This window comes from Mus musculus, chromosome 2 (genome assembly GCF_000001635.26).
Source record: "Mus musculus strain C57BL/6J chromosome 2, GRCm38.p6 C57BL/6J".
Lineage (NCBI taxonomy): Eukaryota > Metazoa > Chordata > Mammalia > Rodentia > Muridae > Mus > Mus musculus.
The window spans coordinates 68,055,921-68,073,816 of record NC_000068.7 but is presented as its reverse complement, the minus strand read 5'-3'; the positions used below and the strand labels follow the sequence as shown (position 1 = coordinate 68,073,816).

The following is a 17,896-nucleotide window of genomic DNA, read 5'->3' as shown; positions in this document are numbered from 1 at the left end:
ACTTACTCAAAGCAGTCAGACGTTTCAAATACATCTGTAAATATGGTGTTTAAAGCTGTATTTATAAAACCACGATTCTTTTTCCTCTGGACTTTGATGGCAATGGTGTTTTACATATCAAAGCAGGTAGTCACTAATTGCTTATCACTCACTCGTTATGACAGAATGACTTCTAGTCTTGTGTCATTGTGGTAACTTTCCTCTGTGACCAGACCCACACTGAGCATTGAGATCTTCTCCTACCTTTTGGGCCAAACTTGCTGCCTTTCTTCTTAGTTCAGCTACAGAGCATCTTGCTTAGTCTCCATTGGTCTGTAGAGATTTGAGAGGCTCACTCCAAAAGCTGATGCACACCAAATTGCAGAATCCTAAGTAGACACCAGAAAGAGGGAAAAGTTTATATATAAAAGAAGTTAATTGGTTTTGAGTGACCAAGGATAGAACGCTCCAAGTTAAGATTTTATAGTTAGTAGAATGGGGCATGGGCAAGACTTGGGTATAGAAGTTTTAAAAGCTTAAACAGAATAAAAGAGAGTTTGAGCCAGTTCAGTAGGATGGAGGAGTGGTAGGGACAGAGTCTGTCTAGAGATCATGTGACCTGCTGGAGAGCCAAGCATGAATCAGGCCAAGCTGATGATTAGTTACCCTTGATGTCATAAGGAAAAACAGGCCCATGATGTCATAAATTCTGATTTTCAAGGACCCTAAAAATATATACTTTATGTGGAATTTATTAAAGTGTACATGTTGGGATTTGATTAAAGAAATGAATCTTTATATAGGCAAAGGTAAAACCAAAGGCTACATAAAAATCAGAGTTACTCATGATGTATTCCAGTGGTTCTCAACTTGTACATCGTGATACCCACAAGGTCACATATCAGATATTTACATTATGACTCATAATAGTAGCAAAATTACAGTTATGAAGTAACAATGAAGTAGGTTTATGGTTGGGGTCACCACGATATGAGGCACTGTATTAAAGAGTTGCAGCATTAGGGAGGTTGAGAGCCACTGCTCTAGTGTAATAGTCTCACTTTCTTAGTGATGGCCAAATGCATCCAGAGAGGGTCAGATACTTGAGCAAGGTAGAGCTGAGCTGTTAGGTAGGAGTGTTATAGTTTTCAAGTAGGATCTTCACTTTCCCTCCTGATCATTCTATGACTGGCTAAAACTGACCAGACCTGATGAAATAATTGTTTGAAGACCAACAAAATGCTACCTCCCGCTGATCTGATTCTTGATTTCCAAACTTCTAGAGAATGAAGTTTTCTGATGGAGGAGTGATAGTGTTCTATTCTCGCAGTTCTGCTGAAAAAGTTATTGAGTACAGTGCATATTGCCCCATATCTGAAACATGACTCCAATCATGGGCATCTGTGTGGATAGCTTTGAACAGCTGCAGCCAGATGTAAGGGGTAGAAGTGTAGGGTATGGACAGAGGCATGTCTAGAGGGTTCCGCGGAGCCATATGCTGGTTCAAGTTGTTCAAATTCAAGATGATTTTTTTTACAAGACTTATTTTGGTGTACTGGGTATTTTTAGGTTCAACTTAAATATAACAGAAGCTATCTAGGTTCTGCATGCAAAAGAATGAAAATAATAGTGTCTCTTTTACTGATGGGATAGTGTTTGCACAAGGTAGGCATGCATGTTCACTTTATTTATTTATTTATTATTAGATATTTTCTTTATATAAATTTCAAATGCTATGCCGAAAGTTCCCTATACCCTCCCTCTGCCCTGATCCCCTACCTACCCACTCTCGCTTCTTGGCCCTGGCATTCCTCTGTATTGGGGCATATTAAGTTTGCAATACCAAGGGGCCTCTCTTCCCAGTGATGGCCAACTAGACCATCTTCTGCTACATATGCAGCTAGTGACACAGCTTGGGTGGTACCAGTTGGTTCATACTGTTGTTCCACCTATAGGGTTGCAGACCCCTTCAGCTCCTTGGGTGCTTTCTCTAGCTTCTCAATTGGGGGCCCTGTGTTTCATCTTAACATGCTCACTATATTATAATAACAAATTCTAAGGGTATTTGTAGCAATTGCTAACATTCACTGAATGCTGATTAAACTTGAATGTCATTGTAATTGTCACCAAAATATATCAATAAATCCTTATTAGGTTTTTATACTGTTTGTCCTTTAAGAAACTTTGCCCCTTCTTAGAATTGGGAACAAAACACCCATGGAAGGAGTTACAGAGACAAAGTTTGGAGCTGAGATGAAAGGATGGACCATCTAGAGACTGCCATACCCAGGGATCCATCCCATAATCAGCTTCCAAATGTTGACACCATTGCATACACTAGCAAAATTTTGCTGAAATGACCCTGATATAGCTGTCTCTTATGAGGCTATTCTTGGGCCTAGCAAACACAGAAGTGGATGCTCACTGTCAGCTATTGGATGGATCACAGGGCCCCCAATGGAGGAGCTAGAGAAAGTACACAAGGAGCTAAAGAAATCTGCAACCCTATAGGTGGAACAACAATATGAACTAACCAGTACCCTCCCCGGAGCTTGTGTCTCTAGCTGCATATGTATCAGAAGATGGCCTAGTCGGCCATCAGTGGAAAGAGAGGCCATTGGTCTTGCAAACTTTATATGCCTCAGTACAGGGGAACACCAGGGCCAAGAAGTGGGAATGGGTGGGGAGGGGAGTATGGGGGGGAGGCATGGGGGACTTTTGGGATATCATTGGAAATGTAAATGAAGAAAATACCTAATTAAAAAAAAGAAATGCCTTGTGCATGGTTTTAGAGAAGAGAGTGTTTGAACATGGATCTATGTAGACTTCCATTGCTTAGCCTCCCTCTCCAGAGCTTTGGCAGGGTCCAACTCAAGATACCCTTCAGGTATTCAAAGACAGTAAATTGAATGTGGTCCCACACCAAATACTTATTAAGTTAAATGGCAAGGCAAAGGAAGTTGTACAGGAAACACTGTCACTATAATCCTTGTAACGTCTTATTTATGAAAAATTGTATTAGTCTCGAAATGGAATTGTACCATATAACTATGGACAAACAGGACATTGTATAACTAGTTGATTTTAGGCTAAATTAGTTTTAAATGTAAATGTAAAATTCCATAGTTTTAGTAGATTATTTGCCTTTTGATAAAGTAATGGCCATGGACATATCTTTTAATAATCCAAATGAGTATTGGGTGTTGAATTCAAGAAAATAACACCTGGAAGAGTTTTCTCTAGACTATTAAATATTTTCCCTTGTTTATATTAAAAAATGTGCAAAAGAAAGAGCTAAATATAACATAAACACTGAATTATGTGCAGTGCTAAAATGTTACATTTTATGAAAACATTGAATGAAAAAAGAGGAAGGAATCAAAGGTTGAAGGAGATAATGCTAATGAGGGAAACCATAAGCAACTCCCTAGAACAGCTACTCTTCAGTTATATTTAACACAATTTTTACCAAGAGAAAAAAAATCACCATCAAAAAGGATGAGGTAACTTACAAGTTGTTAAATTAACTTTTCCATTGGCAGATACTGTAGTTGAAATATTTTAAGTCTTATTTAGACACACTTTTGCATACCTATTCTGAAGTAGTTATGTGGGTTTTTTTACTAAGATACTAAAAGAATTCAAGTCCACCAAACAATGGCAGGGGAAATGTGGGAGTGGCTTTCTTTTAACTACAGTAATTAATTTCTACCAGTACCTGTAAAATGGAAACCAGAAAACACAGAGATGCAAAATTCTTAATGCAATAATCATAGTGATGATGATAACTTAATGCAATAGTTGCAAACTTAGTATTATCCTAGAAGCAGAGGCATCACAGAAAATAACACAGAGCACAGAGACAAGCTGTATAGCACAAGATGAAAAGTCCAAACCACTTTGACTTCTCCCATGTAATTTTAGTAATTAGGCTAGAGGCACTGTAACTTTCTAGAATGTACTCTACAACCCCATTCAAATGTTGCTTCTAGAATACAAAGCAGTATTTCAAAGTCAAGTAGAAATTAATTTGTTCATTGTCTATTCTTTTGGGTAATTGCCATTATAGCTATTTCTCTTTGGGCAAATCACTGAAAACTGACTACATAATTTGTTGTGTGTGTTTGTTTTTTAATAAGGAAATAACTTAGACTTACATTTTATCACCTACATTTTAATTTAATTTTCACTTTCACCAGACTAAGAATGATAGTTCTCTCACTACATTATTCTGTTACATTCCATCAGTATTGTTCTTTTTGTTTTCTCTCTTGGCAAGATGAAATTTTGCCAGTGTCAATTATGGGTGAGAAATTCGCTTATTCTGTGAGTGTATTTATACGTGTGAGCTAACTGAGAATCTTGGTGACATTGTGGGATAAATAAGACAACGATAAGGTTTAACCTCCCTGGTTTTCCCATCTCTCACTGTGATAAAGGGTTTTGCATGCAAATCTCTAGTCTCAGTTTTTGGCCACACTGGGTCCAGGTTTTTGGGATAAAAGAAGCAGATAGAGACTGTAGAAAGGAACAGAATGCACAGCGCTCAGTTGGCTATTTGCAAACTCATCAAGGTGATTTCTGTGACTCAGTGGGAAGGCTCAATGGAAGAAACAACTGATCTCATTAGTTAGTGGGCTCAGATGAGAGGACAGAGGGCTTCCGAGCTCTAAATTTCATCAATGATGAAGCTGCTGTCTCTGACAAATAGATTCGAGACTCCAAGACTTCTGTGCATTAGGTCCTGTCCTAGGAACAATGCTTGTTGTAGATGTGAGACTTGAGATGCTCTCACAGATCCTGGCTGGCCTTGCAGAGTCTAGTGTGTGCCACAGGCTGCTTGCACGGGCGCCACAGTGCTGCGTGGTACTTTCTGACGTCATAGCATTAGTTTAGTGGTTTCTGTGATGGCTGGAATGGAGCATTTATAAAAGTCATAGGTAAGTCCCAGGAGTCAGTCTGCTACACTCTAGTACTTAATCCCCGGAAAGCTGATTGACCAGCAAACCCTGGATTAGAGAGAATGCTTCTGTATCTCTTCAGGCCCAGATCCCTGTGATCAGTTCTTCATTATATGTCAGTTATAGAGAGGGAACTGCATATTATACTAAAGGTTATGTATAGAAAGGGAGTTGCAAGGGTTATATACAAATGGGGAATTGCTTATTATACTAAGAGGTCTTATACTGCTTTAGTTTCTCCAGGCCTAGTCCTCTCAGTTATATATATATATATATATATATATATATATATATATATATATATATATATATATATGTATGTATCTTTATATATACATGCATATATCTTGTATATATAAAACAGGTGGTGATACATATATATATACATATACATATACATATACATATATATATATATATATATGTATACACACACACACGCACACACGCACACACACACACACACAAACACACACACACACACACACACACACAAACACACACACACACACGTATATGGTTCTGGTACACCACCTATTGGAATGAGCTCCAAAGTTTATGTGATGTTGTTAATGTTTACACACTAGTGATGACTAAGCTATGTCCTGAAAAAAATATATAAGAAAATCTTAGAGATAAGTTTACTTAAACGATATTACCATTCCCTACTAATACAGCTCTTCATGTATCCTAATGACATAGAATGACATTAATTATACCATATCTTCGCTTAATAACATAAATACATTTGGAGCCAAGTTAGGCTAAGTGGGAGATGATATTAGAGTTATTGTCCAGTTCACATAAGGTTTCAGTTTAAAGGAGTCCAGCTATTTTCAAAGTTAATTTCTATGAAGGCAAACTAAGCAAGTTGCTATCTACAGTTACCAATACATTTTGGAACCTCAGAAAGCTGGTGTGAGAGAACTCACTAGTTACGGGGGCAGCAGGAGTTTTGAAGGCACAATTCTAAATAAGTCTGCCTGTCTACAATGTTCTTTACTTGAAGTACCTTTGAATGGTGTGTATCCTTATATGCCATGAGAGATGGCATGTGCAAAACTAAGGCAGACACAATATTTAATCAAGAGACAGACACAGACAATACAGAAATCCCTCTCAGCTTTGTTCTTCATGTATGTTCAGGCATGTGTGCATGTGCTTGTAAAGGCCAGAAGGTGATACTGGGGTCTCTTCCTCAGTGACTATGTTACTTTTTGAGATGAGGGTCTATTAGTAAATCCAGGGCTTGCTAATTTTTCTGGAGTAGCTGGCTAGCAAGCCCTAATGGATGCTCTGTCTCTGTCCCCCCAGGCATGAGGAATACTAGCACATGCTGCCTTGCCTGGCTTTTTATGTAGAATCTCAAGATCCAAATGAGGTTCTCCTGCTTGGGTAACAAGCACTTTACCAACTGAATTATTTTTCTAACTCAAGAAGTGGTAATTTTAGCACATGCAACTAGAATTAGAAAGAACCAATTCAGAATTCTATCATCTGCTACATTTCTGTAGGAAGCATCAATGAGAAAAGGAAGACCCATTTCCATCAAATGTTCCTTTGTTGCATAATATTTATTATTCTGCCTTACAAAATACAAACCCATCACAATCTCAGACCTAGGGGCCAGGCTGAATTTATGTCAAGGTCTTCGTCTCATATGAATTGGTGACATATGATTTGGGCTATATTTGGACCCTAAAATCAGCTTAATTCCTGTATTAGTTAGTGTGTTTAAGTGCTGCAGCAAAATGTATGATAAAGACAACTTAAAGAAGGACAGGTTTGTCTTGAATTCAGTTTCAATGTATACATTTCATCATGGCTGCGCAGGTCTGTGACAGAAATGTCTACAGTCATGAAAGAGAGATGATGAATGTGGGGGCTCAGCTCACTCTCTCCTTCTTATTCAGTCAAGGACTCTGCATGGAATGGTGCTACCAATATTTAAAGTGAGCCTTCCCATCTCAATTAATCTAATCTACATAATCCCTCCAAGACATGCCTGCCCAGAAAAGTTTAACTCTGCCAGATCCTCTTACCCTGACAATCAGTATTGATCATCACAATTCCTTTTGTATCCAAAACTTCTTTGAGCAGTATTGTGCTGTTTTTTTTCTATATTGTTGCATTATTCTCAAAGCTGGGAATATAGAAGAACTTATATCCATTTTTGCATATGTGGATTTGTTTATGTATGTACAGTTGTACATTTGTATGTGTCTTGGTAAAGAAGCTCTTCTGTATGCCTTCATGTGGTAGTACAAGTTCGATGTTGAGCATGTTCATAGATCATCCTCTACCTCACATATTGAGGCAAGGTCTCTCCAGAGCTGGCCATTTTGGCTGGCCTTGATAGCCAGCTGACTCTGGGGACTCTCTGTCTCCTGTGGGCTGAGGCTAAAGGCAGGTCACCGAGCTCACGTAGATTTTACTTGGGTTCTGAACTCTGGTCGTCATGCTTGCGGGTCAAGTAATTTACCTGTTAAGCCATCTTCACAGCCCTTGTCCTTTTAAAGACAGACATAATTCAGATAACAAGGGATTGTGATAGAGATAGCAGAACAGGCACGCAACTCCTAATTGTGTGTGCATGTCTCTGAGCACGTGTGTTTTAGTGTGTAAGTAAATACATTTGATTTTGAAAAATGTAGCGAAAATACACACGATTAAGAGCAAAATGCCACTAACAGTAAGATGTGAATGAAGTCAATGCTGCTGATCATCCAAGAGGGGCTCTGGAGAGTCTGAATCATGTATGATGGACTCCTAAGAATGATCTGATCTTTAGATTTTAAATGGAGCTACTTTTTCAGTATTCAACCTCTTTGTTTTCTATTTCATATTATGTGTAATTGATATATTAGATCATGGAGATTTAAAAGGAAGAACGAAAAATTCAACTTGTTTGTGAGATCTTACTACTCAAATAACATATTATCCCATGAATCTTTAAAGTTTTTGATACAATTTATGATACTTTTGGGGGATGTGGAAGTTTTAGTGACTTAGAAAATATAAGCCTCGTTAAATGAGTTGTTTACAAAGAATCTTGTAAACTGAGTTTAACCTTGTCCCCAGCAAACATTGATGAATGAAATCAATCCATGTATACACTTGGTTGTCAGAGTTTGAAGGTAGGGGTTCTCCCCCTGCCTTGATGGTAGAAGTTACTTTTAAAAATTACAAACATCCTAGGGAATGAAAAGACTTGATTATTGGACTGAGTATACTACTGCCAGATGCACTTCCTTGGCCACACTCAACCATTGTACAAACCCTGATAACAGTCAACCATGCTATGAGTACTCATGGAACTGCACATCTGATTTTTGGCATCAACATTCTAGATGCAGTTGACGATAACGAGACAAGGTTGACCTATCACTGGGCAAATTCTTTGCTTCAGGTTTCTGTGGACACTTTGCTTTAGATCTATCTTTTTACAAATATATATATGAAATCCATTACTCAGGACAATTGGAAAAACATTCGGCTAATATCCACATTGAGCAAGAAACATCCAACCAAAACTGGTAACATAAACCTTACATGACATGTCATAGAGACAGAAGAACAGCAATAAGTCCTGATCCAAAGGTGATATTGTGAGGTAGCATGTACTCTAGTAGAATATTTCTCTTGCTTAAGTCTGGATTCCAGAAGCTATACTGACCTTACTGCCACAGTAGGGAGTTTCAACCATACATAGGAGGTAGGCACTTGGAGACTAGGATGTTCCAAGAAACTCCCCTTTGTACTTAATTAACACACTGAACAGTGAGTTCTATATTCTAAGATTAATGATACTTGTTGGAGATGAGGCCTGGCAACAATAGGCCAACCTCTAACGAGCACTTTGGTGTGAACAGAAATTGCACACCTGCTGGGTATGGTAGTAGATCACCACAATTCTTATATCCAGGAGGTAGACACAGAGGATTCACAGTTGGGGCCATGTCTGCACTATATAGCAATTCTCCATCTCAAACAATACAAACAACAATAACACTAGCAACAACAAAAAGCTTTCATGTTACATCCATGTTAAACATATTCTCCTCTATAGGCTGCAGGAGGATTAGATAGATAAACCCGACTTTGTAAAAGTGTCTGTCATGATCGCTTCTCATCCTTTTGGCTAAGATCAAGAGTAAAAGTGTCTGTCAGGCCTTAACTAAGGTTTTGAATAAATAAGTTTAGGAACGCAATGGAATAGACAATCCAATGGTTAGAACCACTATTTAAGTCATTTCCTTTGGAAAACGAAGATGGCTGAAGCCCATAAACATAAATGATCTCCAGGGTGAAGTAAGCCTGAATATCAACCAAATACTCAAGACTAAAATTCAGGTACAAAGAGATGGTTGAGTGGGTAAAGGTGCTTGCAGCCTAGCCTAAGGACCTGAGTTTAATTCTGAGGTCCACATAGTGAAAGTAATAATTCCTAGTAGTTCTCTGACCTTTAGAAGCTCCCAGAAACACACCTTCATACACACACACACACACACACACACACTAGAAAAGAAAGAAGTTCATTCATAAGGGAACATTTATAATCTTATCATGTCCCCTACAGTTATGCTACATGAATACAGTTTCATACTTATCCCATGTTTCATAAGTACTTTACATTATTTTTCCATGTTGTGAGCGTTAGAATTCTGTTAGCTAAGGGTCTTTGCAGCCACTCAGGCCTTTCTCTGTCAGCAGAAATATATCACCTTGCTGTGCACAGTTCTATGGCTTGAATGTCTCTGATGTCTGGGCAACCTATTCTGGCTCAGATCAGGGTAAGGGTGCTAAGTCCTAATGCTTTGTTCTTGTGTGATTATTTTTGCCTGATTTCTTACCATGACTAAGTCATACATTTATCTGGACAGATACGAGATAAACAAACCATTTTTCTGCCAAGATAGCAATCGATGACCTTGTGGAATATGTGTAGAATTTTCTGGGACTCTATTAAAAATTATCTGATAAGCTGTCTTTGAGTCTGTGTGTTTTTGTTGTGTTGGGGCATCAAGTAGGAGCTAGGAGGCTTTGTAGATGCAACTGGATCTTAAAACTCTAGGCCATAAACCATAATGTGCTTTGTGGTACACAGATGGCTAGAGAGATCAGTGTTAAATTTAACGGCTACACTGAATTACCCACTTTTACCTGTATATATTAAACTAAGCATAGCAGTTACTTCAAGCAAAGGATTAAAACACTCCCAATCTGTTTTCTAAATATATGGAAGTTGACTTTCTTTTTCCATGGGGGTAGGGGGGAAGAAAATTTGAGGCATGGTATCTCAGGGCAAATGTGTTTATACTTTGGGTGATATTTCATGGAAAAACACAGTAATGAACACAGGAGACCTGTGGCTTCTACCTCCATGTGAAAAGACAACCCTTTCATGGGGCTAAATGTGGGCCTTGTCCATCCTGTTCACAATATGAGCATGAATGGATAGGTAGAGAGTTCTCCATAAACAGGACTGTGTTTCTTGGGAGAGATTTGGATAAATGAACTGAGTGTTCTTTCATTTCTCAGGCTTTTGTTTAGGAAGCTAATAAAACCAACTATGCAGAGCTAAACCATCTGCTGAAGGTCAGAGAATTGTGTAAGAAGATATACAGTCCTGGCTTGGACCAGGCTTTACCAGAAAGTATGGGTACAAGTGTCCTTTTCTCTCTTCCATACATGAAGAGTATAAATACTTTAACATCCAGAATCCAGCAACATATTTTCTAAAACAATAGAGCTAAGCATATATTGAAACCTGAAGGTTGAAAGAAGATTCTACATAGGCCCACATTATGCCTCTCCCTCAGCAACAGTTTTTATTTTTGTAAAGCAATTATCAACTTATGTATAAGTGATTACACTATTTGAGACGTGAGATCCTTGGAAACTCTGATGCTGTAATCAAAACATAACTGAGCTATTTTGGGATAGAAAGTCTATCTGTTCTTACATAAATATCTGAAAATCACACAATGACCCATTTAGAATTATATTGTTGATGATTTTAAAGAGTTACTTTCAGTGAACTTTTGTGCTCAAAGGGAGTTTTCTAAAGTCCGACACTGGTGTGTCCCAGCCAGGGTATTTGTGTGTGGTGACAGTGTGGCAGGGGTAGGAGGTGTGTGAATGGGTGGTTGGGATTTCCCCATGCTGCACACCGATCAATATGTGTAGCTTCAATTATATCTCATACTTTAGGCACGACTAACTTTTCAAATACGCATATATAACTTTGTGATTAAAAAATACAAACTCAACCAAAGTCCTGTCAGCTTCATTGGAGAATTTAGTTATGATTATTTTTCAATCTGGTAGCATAAAAACATTGTGGCAACACTGATAGCAGCATTTTAAATATTAAGGGACCATCTGTCCTGCAGTAGATGAATTCCATGAATATTTCTAGAATTTCTGATGAAGTAGCTGCAATATCACAGGGATATATAATCAAACGTGGATATAATAAATATGATGAGATTTTCAATTATGCCTGCATCTCATTACATAAATAGTAAGAATGCTTGGTTATATTGCATTAAATATTTAGGCATGATCCCAAACTAAAACACTTAGGAAGTAATTAACAGGGTTGACCTCTGAGGAGAGAAGGGGGCTGGTGTGAAAGCCAGTGTAAAGGGCTTTCTTTTATTCTCTATGCTTCTGTGTTGCTTGAAATATTTATAACAATGTGCATTCAAATATTAATTTATAATTGAAATTAATAAAAAGGAAACAATCAAATAACGTGATATTGACTGCCCCACTGGGATCTGGAAAGACCAGCCTCCAGGCCCTCTCTCTCCTACGCCTTTATTTTCCACTAGGCGTAAAATCCAAAGCTGAGATCTACTTTCCTACCTTATACTCTCTGAAATTGCCTGCAATCATATTCACCAATTTCTAAACTCATATGCCAGGCATTGACTAGCTCATATACTTTACAGGAGGACCTCACTACAAGATGTCATATTTATATAGCCATGTGTGAAAGAACTACAGTATTAATTACTGTATCTGTGACCTACTTATCTATGACTGAAGAGAATGAACAATTCTTTCATCTTGCTATTCAACGTATGTTGGGACACTAAAGAAACACTATGGAACCCTTCTCTGCCTAATGTCAAGACATTATAGTTGGTTTTTTATGGTGTTTTTTTTTTCCGGGATAATTCCACGAAAGTGGTGTATGATGTTAGAAATACATGGGAATCACGTGGTTGCAATTTCCATGAAACCTTTGCTAATGTGGTAAGTGAATCTAAAGAAAGTACTTTCCCCTGTAAAATATCCCCATGCTGAGTCATCCTAGATTAAGTATGTCTGTAACTTATTATGGCACGGCATTGAGGCTGCTCACTGTAGCAAATCAAAACATTTATGTCTTTTGAGGAAATGTAATAGAAAACAGATATATTATTAGCTTTTTTGGTAAGGAATTTAGCCAAGTTTTAGTAATGTGTATGTGAAGTAGAGAATAAGACATCACAAATGCCTTCCAGTTTGCACTGTACATGGGGAGTGGATCCTGTGTTCCAGATCCCCACCTAACCTGCCCAGACCAGAGACAGCTTGACCCCTAGGAGTTCTGACACACCCAGGATCACAGGCTTACTAGAGGAACAGGCTCCAGTCAGAGAGAGCAAGGCCAGTTAACACCAGAGATAACCAGATGGCAAGAGGCAAACACATGAACACAAGCAACAGAAACCAATGCTACTTGGCAACATCTGAACTCAGTTCTCCCACAGCAGCAAGCCCTGAATACCCCAAGACACTTGAAAAGCAAGATTCAGATCTAAAATTCTACCTCATGAAGGTGATAGAGAACTTTAAGAAGGACATAAATTGCTCCCTTACAAAGATACAGGAGAGGAGCAAGCCATGAAGAGGTAGCACTCTTTATGGTCACTGCATCTGCTCCTGCCTCCAGATTCTAGCCCTGCTTGAGTTCCTGTCCTGACTACCTCCAGTGACGAACTAGGATCTGAAAGCAAAGACAGCTAAAAACTTATCAGTATGCCTCAGCTTTGCTGTTCTTGTGACTCCCACAGTCTCTGAAGTATGCTAGCTCGCTTCTCCATGCCTCTCTTCAGAGAATCAGAATCGTGTCTGTGCCACAGCAAACTGAGCTGAACTGTGCCACAGTACTCCATACGCAAATATCGCCAGGAGAGAGTTGGTCTCCCAGGAGTTCTGGCACACCTGTGAGCACAGGTAAGATCACCATTTCTGCTCTGAGGGACCTTCCCAGAGACCTCAGGACACAGGAACCTAGGAGCAGCCTGGGACAGGATCCTTCCAGTTTCTGTCTGCACCCTGGAACTGACCCAGTGCCACAGCTCTCCATACCCAAGTTCATCATGGAGAGAACTGGTCTCCCAGGAGTACTGATACACAGGCTGCCAGGAGGGATAAGCCACAGTCAGAGACAGCAACACCAGCTATCAACAGAAATATCCAGATGGCAAGAGGCAAGGGCATAAGCAAAAGAAGCCAAGGCTACTTAGTATCATCAGAACACAGTTCTCTCACCACAGCGAGCCCTGGATACCCCAACACACCAGAAAAGCAAGACTCTGACTTAAAATCACATCTCATGATGATGATAGAGGACTTTAAGATGGACATAAATAACTCCCTTAAAGAAATATAGGAGAACACAGGTAAACAGGTAGAAGCTCTTAAAGAGGAAACACAAAAATCCCTTAAATAATTATAGGAAAACATAATGAAACAGGTAAAGAAATTGAATAAAACCATCCAGGATCTAAAAATGGAAATAGAATCAATAAAGAAATCACAAAGGGAGACAACCCTGGAGATAGAAAACCTAGGAAAGAGATCAGGAGTCATAGATGCAAGAATCACCAACAGAATACAAGAGATAAAATAGAGAATCTCAGGTGCAGTAGATACGATGGAAAGCCTTGACACAGTAGTGAAAGAGAGGAAAGATTCCCAACTTAAAGGACCAGTAAATATCTTCAACAAAATTACAGAAAGAAACTTCCATAACCTAAAGAAAGTGATGCTCATAAACATACAAGAAGCCTACAGAACTTCACATAGACAGGACCAGAAAAGAAATTCCTCCTGTCACATAATAATTAAAACACCAAATGCACTAAACAAAGAAAGAATATTGTAAGCAGTAAGACAAAAAGGTCAAGTACCATATAAAGGCACCAGACTTCTCACCAGAGACTATGAAAGCTAGAAGATCTTAGGCAAATGTCATACAGACCCTAAGAGAACATAAATGTCAGCCCAGGCTACTATACCCAGAAAAACTATCAATTAACATAGATGGAGAAACCAAGATATTCCATGATAAAAAAACCAAATTCACACAATATCTTTCCACAAATCTAGCCCTACAAAGATGGAAAACTCCAACACAAGGAGGGAAAAAGCAAAAGTGTAATCTTTTGACAAACCTAAAAGAAGATAGTCATACAAACATAATTCCACCTCTAACAACAAAAATAACAGGAAGCAACAATCACATTCCTTAATATCTCTTAACATCAATGGACTCAATACCCAATAAAAAGACAAAGACTAACAGACTGGATATGTAAACAGGACCCAGCATTTTGCTGCATACAGGAAACGTACCTCAGTGACAAAGACAGACACTACCTCAGAGTAAAGGGCTAGAAAACAATTTTTCAAGCAAATGGTCTCAAGCAAGCTGGAGTAGCCATTCTAATATAGAATAAAATCAACTTTCAACCAAAAGTTATCAAAAAAGATAAGGAAGGATACTTCATACTCATCAGAAAAAAAAAAAAACCTACTGTCTTAGTCAGGGTTTCTATTCCTGCACAAACATCATGACCAAGAAGTAAGTTGGGGAGGAAAAGGGTTTATTCAGCTTATATTTCCACACTACTGTTCATCACCAAAGAAAATCAGGACTATAACTCAAGCAGGGCAGTTAGCAGGAGCTGATACAGAGGGGTGTTTCTTACTGGCTTGCTTCCCCTGGCTTGCTCAACCCGGTCTCTTATAGAACCCAAGACTACCCGCCCAGGGATGGCATCACCCACAATGAGCCCTTCCCCCTTGATCACTAATTGAGAAAATACCCCACAGTTGGATCTCATGGAGACACTTCCCCAACTGAAGCTCCTTTCTCTGTGATAACTCCAGCTTATGTCAAGTTGACACACAAAACCAGCCAGTACACCTACCAAGATGATCTCTCAATTCTGAACATCTATGCTCCAAATGTAAGGCCACCCACATTCATAAAAGAAACTTTACTAAAACTAAAGTCCACATTGCACTGCACGAAATAATAGTGGGAGACTGCAACACTCCACTCTGATCAGTGGACAGATCGTGGAAACAGAAACTAAACAGAGACACAGTGAAACTAACAGAAGTGAAAGACCAAATGGATTTAACAGATATCTATATTTAAAAAAAAATACAGGAGAACATAATCAAATAGGTCAAGGAATTAAACAAAACCCTCCGGGACCTAAAAATGGAAATAGATACATTAAAGAAATCACAAAGGAAGACAACCCTAGAGATAGAAAACCTAGGAAAGAGATCAGGAGTCACAGATGCAAACATCACCAACAGAATAGCAGAGAGAATCTCAGGCATAGAAGATACCATAGAAGACATTGACACACCAGTCCAAGAAAATACAAAAATCAAAACCTGACACCATTGCTGATGTCAAGAAGCATTTGCTGACAGGAGCCTGGTTTATGGCTGTTTCCTGACAGACTGTCAGCACCTGATTAATACAGATTCTGATAGTCACAACCAACCATTGGACTGAGCCTGGAGAACATAAATGAAGAGCTAGGGAAAGGAATGAAGGAGTGGAAGGGGATTTCTAACCCACTGGAAGAACAATATCAACTAACAGGACCACCCACAGCTCCTAGGGACTAAACCACCAACCAAAGAGTGTACATGGGGGAGGGAGGAGTCATGGCACCAGATACATATGTAGCAGAGGATGGCTTTATCTGGCATTAGTGGGAGGGGAGGCCCTTGGTCCTGTGGAGGCTTTATGCCCCAGCATAGAAGGATGTTGGAGCAGTGAGGTGGGAATGGGTGAGTGGGTGGAGGAGCACCTCATAGAGGCAAAGGGAAAGGTGGATAGGATGGAGAGAGGTGGAGGAGAAACAGGGAAGGGGGATATCATTTGAAATATAAACAAATAAAATGATTAATAAGAAAGACATCACAAGTATAAGGCTCATGTTTCTCATTGCACAGGCCTTTAAATATTAAGTGTAGTCTGGGGACATTCAATTATTTAATTACATAAAAATTAAGGCTCATATTTTGTCTTCTACCTCCTATGTTTGTAGTGATATTCTTTTTGTTGTTGTTGTTGTTGTTGTTTGAGACAGGGTTTCTCTGTATAGCCTTGGCTGTCCTGGAACTCACTTTGTAGACCAGGCTGGCCTCGAACTCAGAAGTCCACCTGCCTCTGCCTCCCAAGTGCCTGGATTAAAGGCGTGTGCCATCACCACCCAGCTTGTAGTGATATTCTTATTCATTCAAAGGTAAGACAAAAATTGATGTAGTGGATTTTATATTTGACAGACTATTTTGTTTAGAGTCAAAAGAGTTAGCTTTCTTTGTTTTTAACCACTGTCTTTAAGGACCTATATTGCCAACGTCTTAGGTGCTGATCTTTGCAGTGGTGTGTCAAATCTCTGTGTATGACTATCCAAGAGATTTTTCTTGAAATTAAGCCTAAAAACAAGTTTTGTTGAGGAACCAATGCATTAGCTCCCAATTTATATGTGTTATTTGTTATTTATCCTTCAGTCATGAATTTGTCTCGTGGAAACAACTCTAGATGGGTCGACTCAGCATATGACTCCTCTCCAGTAGTTTCTCTGCATTGGGTTTCAGGGTACAGGTCCAGAAAGTTTCCCCATTCTATAAATGCCTTCTCTTGATTTTTGCCTTTCAACACTTTATGCTCTTTGATTCTCTAGGCTACAATGTGCAGGCTGAACATCTCTCTAGGTACTCACCCAATCCCCCGAGGTCTCTCTGTGACCTCCTCAAGCTGAAAGATGAGTTGAAGGAGTGTCTCATCCAGCCAAGGGAGTTTTCAATACCAAGGAATAATGCTACACTTTTAGAGGGCTGTGGTTAGGTAGGGTACCTATTTTTTTTGAGTATGTTGTAATTTTCTTTAAGGCTATGACTGATATTTTAATTTCTTTAGATTTTGCTCATTTGAGGAGGACTTGGAACAACTGTGAAAAGAATGGGTTAAGAAGTTTTGATAGAATTTCCCAAAACATATGCTTTTATGGTAAGAAGAAGCTCCATAGGCTATTCCATCATGGGGACAAGCAATCTTGAAGTTCCAAACTTTAGGAGGCATCACACATTGCTGCTGAGCACTGATCTCCTGGAATAGATGAAAGTTAGTCAGTGAAGTTGGTAATGAAATGCCTGCTTTCTCTCATCCTGAACTTCTAGTATTTGTTCAGTAAATGGACCGAGAGTAGGTTTAAGTCAGACTAAGTTTTAGACTTGCAATATACATTGGGCAGAGAAAATAAAATCCCTGCTCTTTTGAAGGGGATTGCATATGTTGTCCATTCTCTCTCTCTCTCTCTCTCTCTCTCTCTCTCTCTCTCTCTCTCTCTCTCTCTCTCTCTCTCTGTGTGTGTGTGTGTGTGTGTGTGTAGATATTTCATCAATAGAGCTTTTGGTGAAGTCAGAATTCTGCTTAAAACTAAGAAATCCCTGTTTCCGATTTCATAAAGCAATTAGGCTGCCCTTTAACATTTGCTTCAAACTTTCCACCTCGTTTTTTAATGAGATTACAGTCTCTTCACAGTTTGATAAGTACAGACACCAGGCAAAGAAATGAAATTATGATGTGCCAGTTACTGTGTTCCATAAAGTGACTTTCAAAATGAGAAATCAAGCCTAAT

General features: G+C 39.0%; 1 protein-coding gene across 7 annotated transcripts in view; it reads right to left on the bottom strand.

Annotated features, from left to right (window-relative positions):
- Positions 1-17,896, bottom strand: part of B3galt1 (UDP-Gal:betaGlcNAc beta 1,3-galactosyltransferase, polypeptide 1) — a 557,194-nt gene that overhangs the window by 49,066 nt on the left and 490,232 nt on the right. For all 7 annotated transcript variants that reach the window (NM_001379329.1, NM_001379324.1, NM_001379325.1 and 4 more), the window contains one exon: positions 244-368. The gene's annotated coding sequence lies outside the window, so the exon portion shown is untranslated. The remainder of the gene's footprint in view (positions 1-243; positions 369-17,896) is intronic.